Genomic DNA, 20,684 nt, shown 5'->3' on the forward strand with positions numbered 1-20,684 from the left:
GTTACATACACATCCTTGTGACAAACGAGCTATGTTTTAGGCTAGTAGGGTAACTTTGTTAGAGTTACTTAAGCTTTCTAAGCCTCAGCTTACTTATCTGTAGAGTCAGAATAATGATAGAGCCCACTTCCTATGGACGCTATGAGGATAAAATGAAATATGTATAAAGTGTGTAGCAATATATGTGAGTTTTTATTATTGTAAATATTAAGTAGTATCTTTCTGTGGAATAATAGAATAGCAGAGAGGCAAGAGAAAGGTTTGTTTTATAAATAAGAAACTAAACCTAGGCCAGGAGATGTGACTTCATACCTTCCTTATCAAGCACTTACCACAGGCCAGTCTCTCAACATCAAAAATCCAATGTCCAATACCAGTTTCTGCCCCTCAAACAGTAAGAAGTAGCTATTAGCTGTGCCTTCCCAGAGAAAGTGTTGACTGAATTATCTTGATGAATCATCCTTTAATATCCCACCTCGGTCCTTAAAACCATACCTAACATCACCTCCTCCATGAAGCTCTCCTGTATTCCCTTCTCCCTGCCCAGTACATAAGCATTCACTTTATCCTCTATTTAATTTCTGTACTTTGTCTATGTTCACATATTTGCATATAAAATACACAGAAAAAGTGGAGATTTTTAAATTCTTTGTCAGTTGTTTCTATCACTAGCACATAGCCTGGTATATAGGATGTAGTGAAGGCAATCATAATTACTAATAGAATCTCTAAAGTGTTTACTGAGTATAGGAAATGCTCTAAGTACAACATTTATGTCAACTTGACCTCCTGGCAACTCAGTGAGGATGCTGAGACTCAGAGCAGTATAGTAATTTGGCCTAAACTGCTCAATAGCCAGGATTTGAATCCAACCCTTGATCCTAACTATTATATAGTAACTCTGCACAAATGCTTGCTGAAATGGACACAGTAATGGTCACCAAGTGCTAGGTGCTTTACGTTTATTCTCATGTAATTGTCATAATGCTATTCCTATCCTCATGTATAAGTATGTAAACTGAGGCCTAGCATGTTTATGTATCTTCCCCAAGGATGCATGGCTAATAAGTGGCTGGAGCTGAAACCCAAGCCTCTGGCTAGAATCTGAAATCTTATCTCCTACCCTAATATTCCCTTAAGTGTGATATGAGAATCCTGAGGAGTATGTGAGGGTATTTTTATGTGGTTCATGGTTTATTTTAATAGTTGTGTGTCTGTTTTATTTTTCTTTAGATTTATTTATTTATTTATTCATGATAGACACACACACAGAGAAAGAGAGAGAGAGAGAGAGAGGCAGAGACATAGGCAGAGGGAGAAGAAGACTCCATGCGGGACTTGATCCCGAGACTCCAGGATGGTGCCCTGGGCCAAAGGCAGGCACCAAACCTCTGAGCCACCCAGGGATCCCCTATGTGTCTGTTTTAACATGTACCAAAAATAGTATGACTAGAATCTAAACCCACAATTTTATTAGTGTATATGCTGTACAGGAGCCTAGTGTATCTATTTAAGTAACTAGAGTGTATCATCTGTAAAATTAAATGAATGGGAATACAGTTGGATTGTGGGCATGAGAAGCTGGTGCATAGATGGCTGAAGTTTGGGAAGCTCTGTATTGTGATTCCCTGACTCCCCAACACATGGAAAGGATAGTAACAGAGACATGAGAGTATTCCAGAGTATAAAAATAGCAAAAGTGTGAAGTTAAGAAAATGCTTATTAAGTTTCACATAGGGTATTGCCTGGATTTGTCTGCCTGGAATGTTGAACTTTATTCTATAGAAAATGGAGAGCATTCAAGGATTTAGGACCACAGGTGAACATGATATTATCTATTAATATTCATCTCCCAGAGTCATTGTGTGTTTATTATACATCTGAATTTATAATAGCTTAACAATATATCTATGGTAAATACCAATGGGTAAGCACTCACAAATATGCATTTGCCACTAGCTCCCTAAACACAGTGCCTGGAGACAGTATTATCAACCCCGACCCATGATGATACAAGCCTTGATCTGCCTGTGTGATACAGGGTCCAGCTCTAACATGCACCTGTGCATTTTACAAATCAGAGCATTATCCACCTTTTAGAAGTTGTTTCTAACTGCCAAGAGTGGCAATCTTGCATCTTTCTCTACCTGAAATCGTAAAACTAATTGAACAATTCATTGAACCTAATGGCTTTAGAAAAATCAATAATGGCCTCCCGTTATTGATATAGTGGAAACGCATGGAAGAAATTATCCAATATAGAAATAAGCCAGTTAAAATAAATAATTCAATAAGCTGCCTGGCAATCTATTCAAATTTTGAACTTGAACGATGACATGGAGTTTCTTAAGTATAAATAATGAAAGAAATATACTCAGTGCTGCCAGGGTGTGGACTAAAGCTATGGGCAGCCAAGATGCCAGTTCCTGGCATTTACCTCACTACTCATGGCTTTCTGGTCAGTAAATAGGTTGTTGGCTGTAAGGTGTGTCTATGTGGGGGTGGCGGGGGTGTTTATGAACCCTGGCTCTCAATAGTGCAGTTAGCATTTGAAATCAGAGCATGGCAATAATAATATGTTCCTCAAATATATCTAATTATTTACAAAGCACTTTCACATCAGCCACCTCAATATTTTTCAAATGGGAAAACTAGGGGCTGGTAATATGAATTAACTATATGTAGTCTTATTGCTAGTCCATACAAGAATTAAATTATAACATAGGTTTTTAAACTTTTTGTCCATTGCTCCGTTTACTATTATTACTAACGTTGACTTTTTATTCCCTCCTACATTCAAAAGATTCTGCAGAACTCAAGTGCCTATTTTCTGTCCAAGGAACCTCCAGTTAAGAAAGGGACTGTCATTTGGTCAAGGTCACACAGCTCAAACAGGATAGAGCTAAGATTTGAACAGGACTCTTTGGACTCCCAGTCCAGGGCATCTTTCCTATCTTCCTCAGCTGTTAGTATGTCCCTTCCCAAAGCAAGGAGGTGAGGTAACCAGGGAGAACACAATTCTTGGCTGAGAACCAGAGGTATTCCAAAGCAGAACCTGGGACCTGAATTTGAGGAGGACTTTCAGTCAATTTCTTAGGGTGACCTTCTTCTCTGCCCTGGTCCTGAATCATCAGGGATGGAGGCAGATGGGGGTGGATGTTGGTAGCTGACAGAAACCTAGGTCCTGATGCCATGAAAACAAAAATCGTAGCAAAACTTTTAGGGGAAAATAAAATATGATGACAGCATTCCCCTTCCTTGCTGGTATTTCTCCATTACCTTGGATCCTCAAAATGGTCACATCACAGGCTGTGTCTGCAAGCAAGCAAAAAAATAAATAAAAAATAAAAATAAAGGGTTGGTCCAGTGTGAGCTACCGTTCAGGACACTCAGAGATCCCTTTCACTCAATCATTGTTCTTGTCCACCATTGTATCCCACGTGCACAAGCTGAAGCTAAATATAGGACTTAGGTTTGTATAGGCATTGCTCTAAGTGAGTATGAACATTAACTCAATCCTTACAATAACCTGTGGGCAGATGTTTTTATTTTAACTGTTTAACAGACAGGGAAATTAGGACATAGAGCTTAGCTTCTATTTATTTGTTTGTTTGTTTTTGAGTAGACTCCATGCCCAACATGATGTTTGAACTCACAACCCTATGATCAAGAGTTAGGAAATTTGGACATGCAAAGAACAGGTGCTTCACCCAAGGAACCACAATTCCTGTTTTCTGTCCAAGGAATCTCCAGTTAAGAAAGGGAGGTGAGGTAACCAGGGAGAACACAATTCCTGGGCAAACAAAGATTCAACTGAATACAGGCCCAGAGACTCTAGAATCCATATTCTAAAATGCCATGCTACCCACGGTCCCTGCTGTACTCGCCACTTGAGATCTGGCCTTCACCCTTGCACATGGCTCTGTGCCACCAAGCTTGCAGAGCTGCACCAATGGGCCCCTTTGCCTTCTGGCTTCTGGTCAGGTTTGGCCAATGGAAAGCACCAGCAGGAAATCAGATGGAAGAAGATGGGTTTAGTCTCCTGGCTCTCTTTCTGCCATGGCCACAGTTTTCCTCTACTTAAGGCCATAGCTCCTATTGAAAAGCCCACTCCAATAGCTCCTACACCTACAGCTCCCTCCTGGCTCCGAGTAATGCTTTTTCCACTTGGCTCCTCAGGCTTGATGGTGGTATAGTCTCCTTGACTGTTGTGAGCCTGGGTACTTCACCATCCCTTGTAGGTTCCTCTTAACCTATATATAACCTATATAATCCACACCTATATAAATAGTCTCCTCTTTATACTTCCCTCAATTTACTTCATGTGGATGAACCACCTAATTCATGCTGGGCCCCTGACACATGCTGGGCCCCTGACTGCTTTGGAATAAACCAAGCAATTGTTTCATGCTCCATAGAAAGTCTAAAATCAGGCATCTAACCACCTGTGTCATGCAGTGTTGTTTGCCAAGGTTAGCCCTCAATAAATAGGCGTTGGAGAGAAAAGGAAGAGAGAGGGAGGGAAGGATGGAGAGAAGGAGGGAAGGACAGAAAGACAGGGAGGGTGGAATTAAAAGCCCCATATAGAAAGTTAGAACAACAATCCACCTCATTTCACCTGGATGAATAATTTTCTTTCCTTACAAATAATCATAACTCAGGTCACAAAGCTCTGTGACATGTTATTTCACTTTTCGTATATATGTTGGTATGCCCATTTTACAGATCATAAAACCTATCCTCAAAGAGGTGAAATATTTGTGTTTAGTTCATATATCAATGAAGTATCAGAGCCCGAACTTTTTCAGAAATTTTTATTCTAAATCTAATCCATTTTCCTTTCCCAAGTGGCAATTTCTGAGCATTGGGTGTCTTCTTTGTGACAATGACCCAGATCTTCAGGAAGTCATACCTACCTTGGGGGAATATCTGCTTCTTCACCATGGCTTCGATCATACTGGGAATTTGACTTAGGGTCATTCCCATCACCACTGAGTTCTGTCTTTTTGGGTTTTCTCTTTGCTCTCTGGCCTCCCTGAACACCAATCTTAACTGTACCTTTGGATGGGAACAAAAATAATTTAGATGCTAAGAAACACATTGGTTCCATATGATTCCTTGCTTCTCAGTCTTCCAAGGCAGCCTGAGAACCATTTTTATAAGCAGCATATAGCAGTCGATGTAGGGAGGCACTAATGTACTTTTCTGATAGCTCACTTTGAAAAATGTAAGTCTTTTTTTAAAAACTTAGATATTGATATTTGTACAGATGGGTGGCATTTGAATGTATCACCATGAAGTCCCCTGAGGATTTAGAAGGTCCCTCTGAGAAATGTTTATTTGAGAATCAAAAAGGCCATCACTTCTCCACATCCCGTTGATTTCATTCTCCTGGAAGTCCATCAATCCTGGGCCCAGACAGCGCCTTTAAAGTCTACTAGAAATACAGGTTGTTAAGAAGCCACATTTTTTCCTGATGGGGGAAATTTATGTCTTTAAATATTTAACATTCTAAACAAGTGGCCAAAAAAAATGAACTGTAGAAGCTATTTATTCGAACAAAGGTTTAAGACGTAAGATTGGATGGGTTGTTTTAGCCTAAACCAAAGGATGGCTTCATTTTCTGTAGAGAGTCTCAGATCAGGGATTTCCTAACTAAGAGGGAAATAACAGAACAGGAAAGACAGCACATCTAGCCCAGGAGACCACATTCCCTCTTTTGTCTCCTCCACTCACAGAAGCTTCTTACAAGAGAGGCAGTTTGTCTTTGCTTGGTTTTCTGTCCTCACAGCTAACACACTGTCTAACATGTAGTCAGGGTTTCTTAAATTATTACTGAATGATTAACTGGCTAAATGAATGGTTTATAAAGTCTCTTAGTGTTTTCATTTAATCCTCAAAATTCCAGTGAGATGAGCAGGGGCAGGAATTATTTACTTACTCTTACTCTTACTCTTATTTTATAGATGTAAAAGCTGAGACCCCAATACATAATGGGTCTTGTCCAAAGTCCCACAGCAAAGTAGCAGCAGAGTCAGGAGTAAAATCTTCGTCTTCTAATAACAAGATTGGTGGTCTTTCTAATTCCTTGACCTGATCTCACTTCTCATTTCTTTTCCTTTTTTTTGTTTTTTTTTTTTTTTTTTTTTTTTTTTGTTTTTTTAGCTTTCATGTGGTCTATAGACTTATACTTTGGAATGGAAATGGCACTTGGAAACTGAAATACTAAAAAAAAAAGCTCTTCCTCTGTAGAAACCATGAAATCCCCAAATGAAATGGGAGGCATTGAGTTCCCTGGTACAGAGATCAATGTAGTAGAAGAGAAGTGAATGACAGATATGAAATTAATGGCATTTAAATTTATGCAGTTACAATAGAAAACAATTCTTCTGGAATGCCTTCCTGAGCCTTTGATACGTAGTGGTAATTAAAAGAGCTCCTTTAAATCATTTATTATAATTATGTTTTAAATGATCCAGTCCTGAATGTAGCCGGCGTTTTGTTGTTTACTGGTAGCTGGTGACATTTGGAATTGACTAGACATTTGCAATAACTTGCCTACTTTTCATATACAGAGAACTGGACTGCCTCTTGCAATTGAATTGGAAAAGCATACTAGATCTCCTGTGGACCTCTAACATTCTACTCTGCCTCCATGATCTGATGCACTCCCTGGGCAGAAAGAATCAGCAAGAGTTAAGCAAAGGTGGGACTGAAGATCAGGCACATTTTGTGACTTTCACAGGCAAAAGATTTTATGAAAGAGTGGAGAACTGATTATATGCTTTGGTTGTAAGATTTGAGCCTCTGCAGGTCCAGGCGCAGATTGTGAGTGAAATTTGCGGAGTTGGCTAAAACTTTGTTCTAATGGGGTAGGGTTAGAAAGGGGATCCCTGGGTGGCGCAGCGGTTTGGTGCCTGCCTTTGGCCCAGGGCGTGATCCTGGAGACCCGGGATCGAATCCCACGTCAGGCTCCGGGTGCATGGAGCCTGCTTCTCCCTCTGCCTGTGTCTCTGCCTGTCTCTCTCTCTCTCTCTCTCTCTCTCTCTCTGTGACTATCATAAATAAATAAAAATTTATAAAAAAAAAAAAAAGAAATTCAATCCACATTCCAGCCATGTTTCTCCCCGTATTAGCTATCTGGTGTCTTTACTGAAGGCTTTGTGGTTTGCAGGCAAAGAAATTGAGGCTCAGAGAGGTTGAGAGGTTTGCCTAAGGCTACACAGCTCATGTTGAGTTGGTGGGGGGAGAAGTTTTGACTCTGAGTTAGATGATTTCTCCAGCTGTATCCTCCAAGGCTGCTTTTATGATTGTGTGTTTTGCAAGCAGTACCACAGTGTGGTACTTGTAAATGTGTACCCCATTTATGGTGAGGTTCAGAGCAGTAAGGTGGCATTGGGCAGGTGCCCAAGACCATACTTAGAGTGGCAAGGACAGGACTTTGAGGCTCCTGAGTCCAAGCTTAGGACTCTTGATTTAAACACAGCTTCCTGGCTCAGAGAAGTCAAGTAGACATATGTCCTGGATCATCCAGAGACTGGGTAAAGTTCAGTGGGAAGTCATTACTTCCAGATATAAGGGCTGCATCTCACGGATGCTCACATTTCCTGAACTCTTAAGATGATTTCTGGAAACTTTCCTGTTCACCTCCATTTCCTGAGCTTCCTTTTCCCAAAGCAAGCCTCTCAGTATGGTTTCTCCAACATGCCAAACCCTCTGTTTCCTGTCTCCCCCATTTCACTCCCCGCTTCCTCCTCCTCACCCTCTCTGCTTTTATTCTCCTTTGGACTCTAATCTACTTCTGGAAGAGGATGGTTTTCCTCTAAATTAGCATTTGGCAAATGATTCAATCTCTCTGAGCCTCAGGTTCTTCATTACAAAGAAGTACCTCTAAATTGCTAATATATAAATTAGAAATTGAGGGTGGATCCCCTAACCTATTTATATGAGCCCAACTCAGCTCCTATACATAATAAACAAGTGACCAGATCCCGTAGGATTAGATGAGATAAACCATGTAACTGGCCTAGTGCGGGTCTTAGCACATGTTAGGTGTGTGATCCATGCTTTCATTTATGGAAAATCCACTGAGGGCCCTCAGCATGCCAGGAATCATTAGGTAATTTGCATATAATATTGACTAAAACAGCTCAAGTTTCCTGTCCTCTTGGAACTCAGGTTCTGGGAGGACAAGACAGACAATAAAGTAATAAACACACTAAACAAGTAAAGCAGGTAGTAAATACTATTGAAAATTTTTCTAACGAGTGCTGAGAAATGTGGATCAGGAGAGAGGTTGTGGGGAGCAGATTACAATTTTAAATAGGCAGTCTTGGGCAGTCTTATGGAAGAAGTAACATATGAGTTCAATAGTCAATTTCCTCATCTTCATCTTCCTCTTTCCCTGTCTTTTTCTTCCTCAACCCAAATTCTTCCTATATGGTGCTTGACTCACTGACAAGATTAGAATATACTGGAGAATGTAGGTGCTTATTCCTCTTGTCTTATCTATAGAACTGGCCACATCATCTGCACGGCCCAATACAAGAGGAAAATCGCAGCCCCTTGTTCAAAAATCATTACAGATTCCAACACAACAGGAGCAGTACATTAAACTGAGGGCAGGGCCCTTCTGCACAGGTCACATAGTAGCTATTGTCACCACTGAAATTGTGTCGACTCGGGCCCAGCCTCTCCTCCTGCTGGCTATGGCTGGTGAGGCAGCCTGCACCTGTCCTGGACCAAGAGTCAGCCTTATTTCTCAGTGTCCTCCATAGGCTGACCCTGACCTCTTCTACAGCCCTGAATGGGCAGACCCAACAAACAGGTACCGGGGGATTGTTAAAGCCAGTAGCTGTCCTTAGGAATCAGTAAACCTTCCTGCACAGGACATTTATTTTCTCCAGATTTAATGGCAGGGGAACATAAGTAGGTTGAGGACTTCAGGATTTATTTCCTTCTGATAATCCAAGCACTCTCTCCAGTAGGGCCATTTACCTGATAAATTGTACCAGTAGGGTCTCAATGCTGATGAGCCCCCAACCTGCTCAGGCTGCTGCTCCATCGTAACACTGAACAATCTATTCCTGCCATACCTGGCCCAGCACTGGATTAACAGCGTTGTCTTCAAGGGGGAAAGCACTTCAGTTTACTCTTTTCCTCTAAAACCCTTGTCTCTACTCTGCACCTCACAGATGAGAATACTGAAGCTCGAGAGACGACCTGACTCGTACAACATTCCACAGTAATTGTACTGGGATTTCAACCAGATCTTCTGACTCAGACACCAATGTTCCTCCAAATATTGGTTTATTATATGTGCACTTATCCTGCGTACGCTGCCTACTTCCTCTGCAAGAATTTGAAGGATTCTTATTCCAGAATGTACTTCCCCACTAATGCCCTTATCCTAAAATCACATGAGATCTCAGAGAGTAAAGGTGCCAGAATGCAGTTGGTTCCTTGCCTAGGCCCATATTATTCTGAAGAAGCAAAGATAGTTCTCAAACACATATACATCCCAATCTAAGTAAACAAGAGGGACAGAAATAGAAAAAGAAAAAGGAAAAAAAAAAAAAAACTACGGGAAGTGCACTTACACTATCCATCCTCTAGATGTTGGTTCTTTTTTTGTACCATTGCCTTAGCAATTATGGTAAAGTACATATTAAAAAATTTATCATTTTAAACATTTTTGCATGTCTGGTTCTGTGGTATTAAGTACATTCACATTGTTGTGCAATCATCAACACCATCTGTCTCCAGAACTTTTCATTCCAATTTTTTTCTTGAATATGGAATGCTACTGGCTGAAACAGAATGCAGCCCATGATGGTGTTTGCTTCAGTGATATGCCAATTTAACAAACCCTCACAGGCTAGAAATTAGCACCCTTCCCCACTGAACCCTGAGAGCAGTAAGAACAGAAAGGCCAAGTGGCTTTGACCCCGTACAAATAAAGCCACGATTAGCTAACCGGGGTACCACGTATCTGCCTGTAGGAAGCAGGTAAAGATAAGACAAGCCAGAGACAAGGACTTGGGGGAAAAGAACAAAAACCTTGCTTTTAGGAGCACAGCCTTTCCATTCCTGTCATCATTATAAGGATGCAAAAAATTCCCCGGGTGTATGAGAAAGCTTTGTACTAACTGAGCCAGCCTGAAAGAGGGCTCTGCCCTGTAAGCACAGAGCCTTCTTCAGGAAAAGCAAAATATTTTTTTCTGGGTTTGGGGTCTAAGAACTCAAGAGAGATGCCCAGAGATAGAAGCAGACAAACACAGATAAGTAAACAAATTCAGCCCAAATGCTCTGAAACAGACATGCACTCAGAGACATACAACTGGCATGTCAGAAAAAGAAACACACACACATGCAACTAAAAGTACCCATCATCACAGACGTTTATTGGATGCTTACTCAGTGCAAGGTGCAGGTTCTTAGTGAAGAAAGAGAAGCACAGAGATTTTAAAGAATTTGCCTATGGTCACACAGCTCATTTGGGGAGCTAAAAGTAGTCCATGTTAGCGGAATTTAAATGTGTTGAATTAAAAAAAAATAATAATTGAAAAAAAATAAATAAACAAGCAAACTAACGATAAATAAATAAATGTGTTGAATTAAATATATAAAGCCTGTGACTTGAGAATAGAATAAAGATTGTAATGTCCATGTTGGAGCTTGGTTTTCGTCTAGCAGGCCAATAGGGAGCCATTAAAGGCTTTTAAAGATGGGAGCAACATGATCACAAGGGTACATTACAATGATTCCTCTGATGATGATGCCTTCAATGGTTGGGAGAGGGAGGAGTTATCAGTGCTCCTCTCAGGTGGAGAGATTCATGGGTTGGGAAGGATAACCCAGGTGAATTGAGTCCCACAGGCCTAAAGCTACTCCTACTCACAGTAGCTTCACACCCATCATTTTGCTTCCATATATCAATGTCAGGTATGATAGACAGGTTTAAGGCCTATTGCTCTGCCCTTTCACCTTCTAGAGGATTCTTTCTTACTTATGAATCACAGGTCTCAATTTCCCTCAGTTGGAAAAGCATATATGAAATGACAGTGCAGAAGAATGCAAGATATTATTGATTATATCACATTAGTTACAAGAGGCTACAAACTTACTGGGTCCACTTCTCAGGTTACTCAGGGATAGAAAGTAGGCTTCACCTCCACATGCCTAGTGTAACCAATAGGTAGTTACTGCTGGGAACACCACACTGAGAAGTTTGAGAGGCCACTCTGCTCAAATCATGCTGATATCATTTTGCTGGGTAGGCAAGTCTTTTAAGGGTACAGGAGAGGGAATTGGTAGCACATATGCCAAGTATTTGCTTTTATTAGGCTTTTGGAATAGGCCTTTTTTGGAGTTCTTTTCCATTCCTAAGGCTGCAGCTTTTCGGGCTCTCTATGGAATTTGAGTGTACAACCAACTCAGTTTACTGGAAATCAACATACATACATGAGGCACCTGTTCTATGCATGGCAAATTTGTTGCTCTGATTCCAATGTAAAGTATGAATTACTCCCTGCTTCTGAATGTTATGCCTATTCTTTTGAGACAATACTGATGAGAAATGGTGGCAGTGCTTGTGTCTTAGGAAGGCAAAGTTGTTTCTAGAAATTATGCATATAAAGACTGGTCTCATTTTGGGAGACTTCACAGCATTGAGAATCTTGAGAAGAGGGTGGGCTAAGAGATCATATAGGCTGACTTAAAACCCTTCCATGGACAAAGTATATATTCACTCTGGTTTATTCCTTGTGTTGGAAATAATAACTAAAATAATGAAAGAAGAATATATCTTAACAGGCTACTTCCTTAACCAACTGAAAAAATTAATCAGGACTCCCTCTTCCTCCTGTCAGTCATGCCAATGGATGCCAAAGCATGCTGAATGCTAATGGGTAGGAACCACTCTCTAGTATACCCACTCACTTGTTGCAAGTGACCAGCTACTAGTCCCAGTCACATTTCCTAAGAGGTTCCTGGTGTACCTACACCAAAAGCTGCATAGTGTAATAGCTAAGAGCCTGAATTCAGAACCCAGAAGCAGAACTTAGGCTCGTATCCCACTGTGTCATTTACTAGATGTCCATGAACAGATTACTTACCCTCTCTGTGCTCAGCTTCCTTATTTCTAAAATGAAAAAGTTAATCATAACTATCTCATAGGGGTCGTTACAAGGATTACATGAGTCAATTTTTTTTAAATTTTTATTTATTTATGATAGTCACAGAGAGAGAGAGAGGCAGAGACACAGGCAGATGGAGAAGCAGGCTCCATGCACCGGGAGCCCGACGTGGGATTCGATCCCGGGTCTCCAGGATCGCACCCTGGGCCAAAGACAGGCGCCAAACCGCTGCGCCACCCAGGGATCCCAATATTTTTAAAAATTTGAATAGTACCTGGTGCATACTAAATGCTAGTTATTAAGTTTTTTAAGGAAAATTAAGCATCTAGCACAGAGTAGATTCTGATATATTAGACCCATCTTTCCTTCTAAATCCAAGCTTGGTTGTTCTTGTCTTGTTTTTGTTTTTGTTTTTGTTTTTTGGTTTTTGTTTTATAATTGGCTTCTCTGTTCTAAAAAAAAAAAAAAAAGTGTACATCAAAAGACGTTGGCTATTTCAACTCCAGGCAATTCATCGATTACAGGACATGGTCTCCAACTGGCAGGATTCGGGTTCATCACTCAGCTGTTGTTTTCCTTCAGTGAACACATCCTTTGGTTATGGCATCACAGGACACCGCAGGCTACATCTGACAAGAAATTGTTCCTCGAGGACACTGAAGAAAAAGAGGGAAAAAGAGGGTGGCCACAGGCCAGGAGTGAGGGGTTGAGGGAAGGCTGGGGGTGAGGAGTTGACTAGAAAATTGTAACATCAATATTAGCAGACAGGCTAATGAAGGACTGCAATTTACAGATGCCTATCTCCCACATTCCCTCCCTTCAAGGGAGCTGGCGTATGCTAATCAGGATCATCTGAGCCTGGCCCAGGATCAGCACAAGTGTTGTATCCCCCGGAAGGGCTTCAAGTATGGGAGGCTGACCTCCCTACTTTGAACAAATGATGACCTTTAAATGTTTGAAATCTCTGTAGGCAAACCATGCACACTAATAGAACAAGCAGACAACTGGAAAGAAATTGGTCAGAGCCTGAAAAATAGGAGAACATGGGGAAGGAGGAGGGGAAGAAGAAAAATAGCTCATATGTATGTAATGTGGGGCAGGCATTCATCCAGGCATTTGATATTAGCTTATCAATGCTTCAATGCAACCCTATTAGGTAAATATTGATATCCCCATTCTACAGATGAGGAAGCAAGCCTGGAGATCTCATTGCCATGCAAGTCATGCGTCAAGGTTAAGATAAATACCCAGGTCCATCTGACCTCACATCTTGTGATCTCTCTCTTACACTGTACTGCCCTCACAGGATTAATTAAATAATAATAACTCTCAGGGACATTTCCTCATTATTGTTATTGGCAGGGTAGGGGGAGTGGTCAAAAGCTGGAGTGCCAGAGTCAGACCTCAATTCAGTTCCACCTTGGCTGCTTACCACCTCTTCTTAACTACCTGTCCAAGTTCTCTCATCACTGATTTCTCCAGCTGTGGGATGGAATCAGCACCATAGAACTGCTTTGAAGAGTGACTGGAATAAAGGATAGAGAGAGTGGGACATCATAAAGTGACCGAACAATATGCAGTGGTACATCCTAAGTGCTCAGTAAACAGAATATTCTTCCTCAGTATTTTCAGATTTATTATTTTTATTGTTGATTCATGTCATCACCTTAGGTATGCCAGTTTTATCAAGTTGTGTAAATCTGAGCTCCCTGAGGACTACAAGCCAAAATTAGAGAATCATCAATGTTTACAGCCTGAGAGAACCTCTCAGAGCCGGCGGGGGGGGGGGCGGGATTAATCTCAAAAAAGTAAAGTCATTTGTCCAAGGTCACATAGAATAAGTAACACCCATGATATCACCTATCCTGCTTAGAAAAGAGGGTAAGAAATAATCAAGTAATTCTGCTTTAACCTTAGCATAGTTCATATTTCCCATTCATGAACTGGTGGTTTATCTTGTTTGGAGGCCATATCTGAATCTGGAGAAGTGTTTGTGGTGGTCTTGGCCCACCTGTCTCTGGCTTATTGCTTCTCTTCCAACCCCACAAACTCTGCTTCCATTTTCTCCAGAGGAAGGCAAGAAATCAGCAGCTCTACTGGCTCCTGTGAACAGCAGAGCAGTTCTGATGGAGAACAGGGAAGAGTTTGTGATGTTGTGGTTATTTGTGGCATTTCATCAGCCAACAATGTAAATTAAATTAATTAAAAAACATTGTACATTTTAATTCCAACACTGGATTCACTCAGTGGCCGTGGAAATTTTGAATAATGGATAATAGTCGTCTCTAATTTCTCAACATATGTTTTTTCACTTACACAGCTGTGAAAAAAATTATATTTATATTTTTGTTGATGCATAATTTCCAGCCTGAAAACAGAATTCATATTAGCATTAAACTGCCAACAGGTGTTGGGTTTTTTTTTGTTTTTTTTTTTTTATTTCTTCTCTTTCTGGTGAGCTGGAATAATCCCTTATTTGGCAGGAAGTCAGTATTTTTTCACAGTCGTTTTTGCATCCTTAAGAATGCCTTTAAAATTATTTTCTACTTGATGAAACACATCCTCTCAAGGCTTCATTATTTTCACCCTGGTGTTATCTGATTGAATATTTCAATCACAAAAAGCTTAGAAGATTTGAGTCATTCCTACTCAAGACTGCATAGAACTACAGCTGGGTATGTCGATAACATTTTGAAGTTTTTTTTGTGATGAAATAGCCATGACTTTAAATGACCCAATTGCATTTTAAGCCTGGATACTGTTTATTTTAACTATTGATTATGAAGCATCTTTTAGGTACAAGGTAATCAAGCCAAATGCAAATGATTACTACATTGCATTCCAGATGGCCTGTAGAGAAAGAGTAAGTCCCATGAAACCTTTCAATTTCTTCAAAATTGCTTTTTTTCTGGTCTACAAAAAAAAAAAATTCCCCCTGGAATCTAGCAGTCTAAGAATTCAGACCAAAGTGGAATGGAAGCTAGAGAGTTGTCCTGAAATTAATCCTCTTCCTTGGGTATTTCTTCCCAGTTAGCATTACATCATCCAGCTTTATTTCCAAATCTCCAACCCCCACCCCACCACCACCACCACATTGTAGACTATTTCTGAAGATCCTTTAACTGTTTTCTTGTTCCCCCCACCTTCCCAGTCACAGGTCTACCCTTGCAGTGGGGTATTCTGTATAAAGGTACATTTCATTAGACTGTCTTGCTTAGCACATTACGGTGGCTCTCCCTAGTCCTGAGAAGTTTCAGAGGTGTACACACAAAGTCCTTCATGCATGATCTGGTCCCCTTTACCTCTAATTTCTTTTCCAGTGCCATCCTCAGTTACTAACCTCTACAAGTCTGTGTTGCAGCCATGCGGAGCTTCCTGTAGTTTTAGGAACAAAATCTGATTCTATTTCAAGCTTCAGTAATTTTATTCAAGCTATCGCCTCTGCCTGGTTGCCCCATGTTCTACTTAGACTGTCTTCTTCAAGACCCACCTTAGGGATCTTCTCCCCAGCAGAGCCTTCCCTGTTTTATCACCAGCACCATTTTCACTCTGATACCTTTCCACCCATACTTTAGATAGAGTAGCTTTCCCTTAGGATGTTTCATATCCATCTTTTTAGGTCAAAAGGGAAAAATATTAAGACCTTAGGTGCTAGAGCCAAATTTCCTGGGTTCACATCCCAGATGTCATTTACCAGATATCTGTGCTTGATTTACCCATTGTAAAATGGGATAAAGAACCCTACTTACCTGAAAGGATGCTTGTGAGAATTAACTGAGACAATATTTAGGAAGCACTTAGTAGCTGATGGGTCGTACATATATAATTAATGATGAAGAATAAGAATATATCATGATTATTATCTATTTCACTTCATTGCATTTGTTTAGAGTTTACTTCCCCCACTAGACTGAGAGTTCCTTGAGGGCTGGAATGGAATTCTTTCATTTTTGTATCTTGAATGCCTGGTACTGTGCCTGGCATATAACAGGTGCTTAGGAACAGATGTAGGTGGAATGAATGAATAAATCAATGTAGACAGACAATCTGGAAGTTCAGAAAGCAAAAACACACCCCCCCTTCAGTTACATAATGTAGTTATGATGTCCCTGACACTTCTTGTTTTTTTTTTTAACTAAAAAACTCTTTTCCTTTCATGATAACTAGCTAAAACATGGGTTGAATGTTTGCTGCACATTTGCAAGAGGGTTTGAGTCCAACATCCACACTCTGGTGTCCTGCCTTATTCTATTTTACTTTCCTTTGCCATTGCCAAAATGAATATCCATTGATGGGATTTCTAGTATTCATCATATGCAGCTACCAGATGGATCTGAATAGTTTCTCTAACAACCAATTTGCATTTAGGCTCTGCTTCCAAAATGCCTTCCCATTATAGCTTCCATTTGCCCTCCATGCACTCCAACATCTTCCACTCTGTTCTAAAGGCCACACCTCTAATTTTGGAAATCATGGATTGATTTGGTACAACTGAGCTAAAACCAAGTCAATAAAACAATTGTTGTTTATTGCCAAATCATGACTTGCTCATATATTTCAACTTCTACCATGTAATATAACTTAATTTTCATTATAATCATCTTTTGTAGCAGGTTCCACTATATTGTTGCAAGACTGATTTTTTTTTTTCTTGTACTGCTCCCAAGCCTTATTCTTTGGGTTATGTTGCCTAGTGGGCATTGTCCTTGAGCCAAGATCTTCTTGTTAAGAATGTTATGCTTATGTGGGGCTCTGTTAGGTTTCATGAACTTAAATGAAGAGTAAGTAATAAATTCATAGAGGAAATTGGGTTAGCATGTGATTAACATCCCGGCTGATGCAGACGGGTGTACCAATGATGGAAACATGTGCTTGTATCATGATGAAATGCAGATTAGAGGCCCTGGAGCCAACCCAAGGATATCTGCCCAAAACTGTTTCATCTCTGTCAGCTTTAATCTGATCGAAAGAGAGCATGCTTCAATGCAGCGAGAAAAATGTGAACTCCTAAAATAACCAAGTGGCACTCTGTTTTCCATTTAGAAGCTATTAAAATACTTACTTTTTTATTGTGGTACAGTAAACGCTTACTGAACTATAACTTAGAGGACCTGAGTTCAAATCTCATTTCAGTCACTAACATGCTGTGAAATCTCACAGGCCCTTAGTTTCTGCATCTGTGCTGGGCTAGACTAATGGTTTTCAATAGTCTTTTCCTTCATAAAACAAGTGACAAATGACATTCATACACTCCTATGGCAGCCCCAGGGTTGTGCACAATTACCCATGTATTAGTTATAGCTCCCCTTTCTGCCTGCTCAGGTGAGCGTATCAGAAAGCACATGAGTGAGATTGACATTTTAGGATGACCTTGAATGCCGTGCTAATTTATTTTAAAAATTAAAAATCAAATAATTTGGAAGCTTGGGTACATCATTAAATTTTAAAAGGTGATTTGCTATACAACTCCCAAAAGGTATTTCACAAAACTTGATGTTAGTAGCCTCTTGTGATGCTGCAATTCTACATTTCTGTGAGGTAATCAAGGTGCCAATAGAGAAAGGTCCATGGCTTCGAGTCTTTATTTGGAATAAGAAAACAGAAATACATTTTTTGTAGGTAGTCCTCACTTTAGTGAATATTCTCATTTCCCTTTGGAGAGTTGCTTGTCGCAAGAGTAATTTTTGATTCTTATGTTGACATGTTAAGTAGCACTCTGTTTCTAAAATGGGGTAATAACATCATCGCTTGAAAATAAGATGGAGTCTTTTTTAAGAACTGAAAATATATAGTACTTGACTAAAATAGTAGTGAGTTGTATCTTGGAATGTCTCATCATGGAATATTTATCTGCAGTCAGGGAGAAAAGTTTGTAGTATGGTGGCTATTAAAAACCCAAGTAACATAGGAAAAGGATTAAGATAAAAGTTTCCAAAGGATCAAAAAGTTTAATATAAGATTTAAGTATAAAAATGACCTATATAATTTTTCATCTCCAACAATATGGTGGTCTAGATAACCTGAAGAGCTCTTTATACTATTAAATACTAGGATAAAGTAAACTTTGTAAATTTAAGACTGAGCTTATAAGAAACGAAGGAAATTATAAGAATTCTAAAACAAAGAATAATCCCCAAACAATAATCAGTAGGTTGGAATGGTGACAATAAAGCTATGGAGTGGAAAGAAAAATTGACAATACTAATAACTTGTGGATGTAGGCAGTAAGTCTGTACTGGAAAAAAGAAACTAGTCCTTAGGTTCTCTCTTATGTAAACTGAGAAAATCTTCATATATCCTGACTTTACATGAAAGAATGGATGACAGAAATCAGAAGGCAATAAAATAATCTCTAGGGTTCTAAGAAGAAATAATTTAAAATTCTATACTCAGCTGCATTATCTTTCAAAGTATGGTTAAAACAAAGACATTTGCAGACAAAAAGCTGAGAATGTTTACTAACAAATTTAAGCTTTAGGTTCAGTTTTGAATGTTTACTAATAAATTTAAGCTTTAAGATTCAGTTTTGAAAAAGTTATTTATTTATTTATTTATTTATTTATTTATTTATATTGGAGTTCAATTTGCCAACATATAGCATAACACCCAATGCTCATCCCATCAAGTGCCCCCCTCAGTGTCCATCACCCAGTCACCCCCACTCCCCACCCACCTCCCTTTCCACCGCCCCTTGTTCGTTTCCCAGTTAGGAGTCTCTCATGTTCTGTCTCCCTTTCTGATATTTCCCACTCATTTTTTCTCCTTTCCCCTTTATTCCCTTTCACTATTTTATATATTCCCCAAATGAATGAGACCATATAATGTTTGTCCTTTTCCGATTGACTTATTTCACTCAGTATAATACCCTCCAGTTCCATCCACGTCGAAGCAAATGGTGGGTATTTGTCGTTTCTGATGGCTGAGTAATATTCCATTGTATACATAGACCACATCTTTATCCATTCATCTTTCGATGGACACCGAGGCTCCTTCCACAGTCTGGCTATTGTGGACATTGCTGCTGTAAACATTGGGGTGCAGGTGTCCCGATCATTGCATTTGTATCTTTGGGGTAAATCCCCAGCAGTGCAATTGCTGGGTCGTAGGGCAGATCTATTTTTAACTCTTTGAGGAACCTGCACACAGTTTTCCAGAGTGGCTGCACCAGTTCACATTCCCACCAACAGTGCAAGAGGGTTCCCCTTTCTCCACATCTTCTCCAACATTTGTTGTTTCCTGCCTTGTTAATTTTCCCTATTCTCACTGGTGTGAGGTGGTATCTCATTGTGGTTTTGATTTATTTCCCTGATGGCAAGGGATGTGGAGCATTTTCTCATGTGCTTGTTGGCCATGTCTATGTCTTCCTCTGTGAGATTCTTTGAGTCTGTGAGTTCATGTCTTTTGCCCATTTCATGATTGGATTGTTTGTTTCTTTGCTGTTGAGTTTAATAAGTAATCTAAACCATGAAAGAAAATGTAAGGAGAAATGAGGAAAAAATATTGATAAACATGTGAGTAAGGCTCACTTGTTCTGTCAGTCCACAAAATGTATTAAGTACTACATGTTAAGCACTATTGGAAAAGGGTATGCAGCAGTGTCATATTTCTGATAGGAGAGAACTTTGATAAACAGCAATCACTAATTTGTCGATTTAAATATAAGATATTCCTATAATTCTAGGCAAAAAGTGAAAGGTAAGGCACAAAGAACAGTGGTCAGAATTAATCTGTTTGCTTTGGAATAGAGAGACCTTTTTTATTAACACTACGTTTTAAGTAAAATATCCTTATTAAAAGACTAAAAACTAATGAATATCTTCCAAGCTAGAAGAGAGACAAACAGATAATAAAACTTACTCTAATAGAAAACAGACAGGAAGTGAAAATATCTTTTAAATGCAGACTAAATAGAAAGTACAAACTGTTGTAACAAAGCATTAAGTTATCATTAATCACATTATATAATTAGACTAAACTCAGTTAAAATATATAGGTCACATTGGATTACAAAATCCTACTATTTGTACTTAAAGAAATTCACCTGGAGTATAAGAACACTGAAAGATTAGCATTTTAAGAACATGGGAAAATACATACACTGCTGAATACTATATAAAATAAACCTTCTGGACCTATAAAAATATCAGACAAAATACACAACTTTTTCTGAAAAAAAAAAAAGTAGTCACTACATAATAGCATGAGCATCAGTTGGCCAAGAACGTATAACAGTTATAAACTTACATGCCCTTACTTTACTAATATATGCTTAAAATCAATAAAGTAAAAATTGACAATATAGTGTAGGTATTAAGCACACAGACTCTGAAAACAAATACCTTGGAGCTGAAATCCCAACTCCACCACTTACTAAGTGTGTGACTTATGTAACTTCTTTTTTCCATAGTTTTCTCATCTGTAAAGTAGGTTAATAGTACTAACACCAACCTTGTAGGAATATTATAAGAATATATACATTCATACATGTATAGTAAAGTGGTCAGTATTATTTATATCATCATCACCAAATAGAAGAAATTTCGAATC

The 20,684-nt window shown here is 39.4% G+C and overlaps 1 protein-coding gene and 1 pseudogene across 9 annotated transcripts in view; one reads left to right on the forward strand and one right to left on the reverse strand.

Annotated features, from left to right (window-relative positions):
• DAB1 (DAB adaptor protein 1) overlaps positions 1 to 20,684 on the forward strand; it is a 1,027,070-nt gene that overhangs the window by 385,290 nt on the left and 621,096 nt on the right. The window lies entirely within an intron of this gene.
• LOC100685770 overlaps positions 1 to 20,684 on the reverse strand; it is a 41,198-nt pseudogene that overhangs the window by 2,594 nt on the left and 17,920 nt on the right.

This window comes from Canis lupus, chromosome 5 (genome assembly GCF_011100685.1).
Source record: "Canis lupus familiaris isolate Mischka breed German Shepherd chromosome 5, alternate assembly UU_Cfam_GSD_1.0, whole genome shotgun sequence".
Taxonomy (NCBI): domain Eukaryota; kingdom Metazoa; phylum Chordata; class Mammalia; order Carnivora; family Canidae; genus Canis; species Canis lupus.